Below are 4,917 nucleotides of genomic sequence, written 5' to 3'. Positions count from 1 at the left end.
GCGGGGCTCTGGCCCGGGGAAAGCCACGGGGCGGCGGGCATGGGCACTCGGGGAGGGCTGTGGTGCCAAACTGATCCCTCAGGGCATCGCTTTGCTGCGGACATACGCAGACAGGTGCCCGACGTGCTGCCACGCACACGTGTGGCTTGTCATCTTCTGACTTGACTGTTCAACCACTCCACTTGGGATCAAACCATAAAACTGGCCACCAGGGCCTGAGTGAATCCTCTGAAACCTTCTCCAGTTCGTGCTTCCACAAAAAAAAAAAAAGGCACTAGAGACTAATGGGCCTCTATTCTCTTGCAGCTATTGAGCAGGAGAAGGAATGTGTGAAGTCTTCCTAGAGAGAGATTGCCTGGCAGGAAGAGCGACTACTCAATTATTTTGCTTTGAAATGAATCATGTGGGTTTTTTTAAATTTACATCACTTACATGTATAGAGAACAGCTGTATCACCTAACACACTGTCCCACTTTGCTGGCAGCTTTGGCAGGTGGGGGGACAAAGCGTGGTCCTCTCAGTCCATCAGTAGCCTGACCTGATGCCATCTCTGCTGCTTCAGCTGCCTCTTGTGACAGACAGCACTGATCTTGCTCTGATGCAGTGGGGAGATGAGCAAGGGTTGTGGAGGCTTCTGGGCATGGACCCCTTCTGCCTGGTGGAGTGGGGAACCTTTCTGGCCTCACTTCCATCCTGGGTATGTCTTGCATATTCTTCACTGACAGTGTTCTGTAGCCTCACTCACAGTTTTTTGTCTTCCTTGGGGGAAAAATGAGACGTTTATTATAAAATAAAAAATTGTAATGATCTACCTATGGCTTGTGGCTTCTTCCCTGACAAAGGTTCTGGCTGTAGCATGGCTTGCCCTGTGGAGGGTGGGGAGGTGTGCCTGGTGCTGCAGCAGTGCTGGTTGTTCAGTGTTGCTCAGAGGGCGATGTGGGATGGTTCCCTGCAGGGTGAATCCAGTTTGGTGTTTGGGGATCTGTTCCTGGGGAACTGGGAGCTTTGCTGGCATGATCATGGCCACTGTGCTCCACCACCATTGTGGTTTCTTGGCGCATCTAAAAGCAGAGGCTAACCTGTGTCTTGCTGCCCGCGTGAGGGCTGAGCCTTCTGCCTTGGGAAACTTGGTGTCCCCTGCCTAAAACCTCGTGGAGCTGGGCTGGTGCCTTGTCAGCAGGGCTGGAATGGCTGGCAGTGGTGATTCTAGCCTGGGTCCTGCTGGTGTGGTGGCCAGGCCAGCTCTGCCCACCCAGTTCTTGGAGCACAGTTCTCCCATCACTGCATGGCACTGCCCTTCTGTTTCCCTTGAGCCAACCTCCACCCCTACCCTTGACTGCAGGTGGTTTTTGCAGCCCTGTAGGGATGGGTTTGAATGCAGTAAATCCTTTGGGTACTCTGGGCTGAACCCAGCTCTGCCTTGCAGGGGTGGAGATCCCTGGGTCCTGCAGTTGGCTGCCAGCACAGTGTGGGTGAGCTCTGACAGTGCCTCCAGGTTTATGCTGAGGCTTCCTGGCTACTGCTAGGACTTCCTCACCTCCACCTGGCCTTGAGGGTCACTGAACACACCAGCCCACTTACAAAGGAGGTGAGGCAGAGTAGCCAAAACTTGCCAGCTGACAGCTTTGGTCAGTGTTCCTAACGAGCCTGGTCAGCTGGGGACAAACACATAGGGCTGTTGTGCCTGTCTGGACACAGTGCCTATCTATCTGCCTCCACCCACACTGCCTGCCAAGGACTGCAAATAACACTGCCTGTGTGGTTGCCACTGCCTCCACCCCTTAAAAAGCAGAATTGAAAGAGCTGCAGGTAAGAGTTTGGTGTTTGTGCGCTGTCGGGGCAGCGTGTGGGGTTTTCCATGGGCTGAGGGCAGAGGCCAGCAATGCAGAGGCCCAGCTGGGGCTGCTGCTCTGTTGGGCTGAGCACTGGGAAGGGTGGCTGTGCCCCTTCAGCACCTTGATGTCCCCAGAACAGACCACTATCCTGGACATGGGAATGTTTTCCCAGTGCCAGCAGCCAGGGTGGTTTGTCAGGGTGACAATGTGTCCCTGCTCAGGGGTGGTTTTTCTTAGGGAGCAGAGGCAGGCAGGTAAAGCCAGCCTGAATCCTTTCCCCATCCCTGAGAGCCAGAGGCTGAGTTGAACCAAGTAAAGCTTTTGGGACAGAAACACAAAGTGTCAGGGCTGATCTCCCCTCCTCAGTTCTGCTTTTGGGGATAGGGAGTCTCAGTGGCTGCCCAGAGCACCTTGGCTGCTGCTGACACCGCCCCGGTGCCTCTCCCTGTGACATGCTGCAACGGGCCCCTCTGCGGGCATGGAAAAGCACCGGGGTACTTATCTCTCCCTGAGTCACATGGACGTCTGCAAGGCCGCGGCAGGAGTGTCCCCTCCCTGGCCCTGCTGTGCTTACAATAACTTCCCCCTCACCCTGCGCTGTGCACACCGGCAGCAGAGCCTGCCAGGGGTGCTGGGCACCCCAGTCCCACAGAGCCAGCTGGTTTGCCAGCCAGGGCCAGGGCTGTGGGTTGCTGCACGTGGCAGGGTGGCTGGTGCCAGAAGCTGGCAGTGCTCCAGCATTGACCCTGAGTCTGAGGAAGCAGCCCATGACACCCCCATGTGTCCTGGGGAGCCGTAGAGGTGTTGATGCAGGTTTGGGTTTGGGTTGCTTTTTCACTGCAGCCAACCCCAGCATGTAGCAATACAGATTTAGACACGGGGCTGTGCATGCTGGCACAGCCAGGTCTGTGCCCCAAGGAAGTCACCCCAGTCTGGACCCAGGGACATCAGCTGGAGCTGGGAGCATCTCCTCAGCAAACACATCTCTGTGTGTCTTATGGCCAATGTCCTGTGGTCACCTAAAGTGAGGGCAGTCCAGGCACTTGTCCCAACCACATCCCTGCCAGAATGGTGCACAGGAAGTACCAGAACACAACGCCTAAATGCCCTGTCCTCAAGACTGAGGGTAAAGAGTTACCTATTTTGCTAACCAGCGTCCAAAATGTCCCTGTTGCAGCAGAGCGTGAGCCAGGAAGGGGAGAACCTTTACAGAAAAGCCTTTTACATCAGCACTTTCCCTCCCTATCCTAGCCTTTCACGTTTTCACCCTGACACACATGGGCCCACAGCTGCCAGTGCTGTGGGAGGCCAGGACACCTGCCAGACTGATGTCCCCTAGAAATGTGGTGGCTTGAGCAGCATGGACGGCCCCAGCAGGCACCCACACACAGAGGGTGACATTCCAGGAGCTGGGCCTTCCTGGCAGGGCTCTGTGACCCTTCCCTTGCAGGGCACCAGGTGAGTTCCTCGTGTCAGCCCCTCTTGGCAATGCCAGGAGAATATAATCCATGCCTCTCCCATCCAGGGCCCATCCTGCTGCTCTGGGGCGGTTTCCTCCCACGCTCCGTGAGATGTGAGTGAGCTGTGGCCTCACTGCAGAGGAGGGAGGAGAAGGCTGAGTCACCATCAGGAGGAATTTGGGCAAATACCTGGTGACCAGCAGCATGAGGTGAATTCAGATCAGGGCTTGTGGCTGGGGGTCTGCCCCTGCCACTGCTCTATCCTCTCTGACTCCAACAGGAGAGGATGTGGCCCAACACACACATGTGGAGGATCACAACCCCATCTCTGGCAGGAGGTGCCTAAGTCAGCCTGTGCCTTGCCCTGTACTGGGCTCCCCTGCGCCCTACAGCTCCCTGCCAGTCTGTGGCACCTTCCTGATGTCCCACAGCACCACACTGGTTTGTGGCACAACTCACCCAGGGCAAGGGAGGCTTTTGCACTCTGGCAGCCAGGGTTTTCCCTTTGTCACTTGCCGTCTGGCAGTTCCCAGAACTGCAGCAGAAAGTGGTGAGAGCCAAGATCAGTCAGTGATCAAAGCCTAAGGCAGCTCCTGGATGGCAGGAAATTGCCAACCTCAACTTGAACTGCAGATGGGCCAAGCAAACCTCCTTTAAGATATGTGTTTGGCACCAGAGCAAACAGGATAAGGTGAAGCCAGGCTGCACAGACAGGTGAATGCTGCAGCTCCCCAAGGGGTGGATCCTGCTCACCCCCACCTCCCTGTTCCCTGCATCTCTAAGGAAAACATGTCACACCTCTGTGTCACTTGGGTTGGCCTTTTCCTGCCAGGTCTCTGCTGCCTGGACAGACACATGGCCAAGCACAGAGCTCAAACCTCCCCATGGCAGCTGAGGCTGAGAGGGGAACAAGGGGCAGCAAGCATGAGCTGCCAGGGCAAACCTCTGCTGGGAGTGCTTGGGGAGGATCTGTACATGGGGATAGTTAAAGAGGAAAGGACGTGGCTGTAAAAGAGGAAGGCAGGAGAGAGGGAGCAATAGTGGGGAAATGAAAGTGTTGTGTGGGCTAGTGACCACGGTCCTTTGGCAAAGGAGTTGAGAGTAGGCTACCATGGTGTGTGAGAGCTGTGTGTGATGGGGCCACTTGGTGACATGGGGAGGATGGACAGACAAGCTGTCCCCATCCTGTGGTGGGGAGGAGCACAGTGCTGAAGAACTCCCATGGCCATGGAGAGGGAAAGCCACTGTTCCTTTGCACCCACAAAAGCACCCACACAGCGAGCCAGAAACCCTTGGACACCTGTGCTGGCAAACTGACCTGTGCGCTGCACACACTGAGCATAACCCAACACCTTCCCCGGCAGTGCAGAAATTATTGCTGCTCTTGAAATAATGCCCTGGAGGCCAGGTTTACCAGCAGGAGCTTACTCATCCCCTGCCAAGGAGGGCTCAGCGTGAGTAGAGATGAACCGGGAGCACGCAGAGCTTCCTGCTCAGGACCAGGCTGCTGCCAGCCCCTGGCTCTACACAAAGCCGGGAGGTGACCCGCCCGCGCTGTCCCGCATGTGCCGGGGCTGGGGCGGCCCGAGGCGCAGGTGCGAGCAGCCGGGCTGCGTGCCTCG

The sequence above is a fragment of the Geospiza fortis genome, unplaced genomic scaffold (genome assembly GCF_000277835.1).
Source record: "Geospiza fortis unplaced genomic scaffold, GeoFor_1.0 scaffold157, whole genome shotgun sequence".
NCBI lineage: Eukaryota > Metazoa > Chordata > Aves > Passeriformes > Thraupidae > Geospiza > Geospiza fortis.
The sequence above is the reverse complement of the archived record's forward strand: the minus strand, read 5'-3'. Positions refer to the sequence as shown.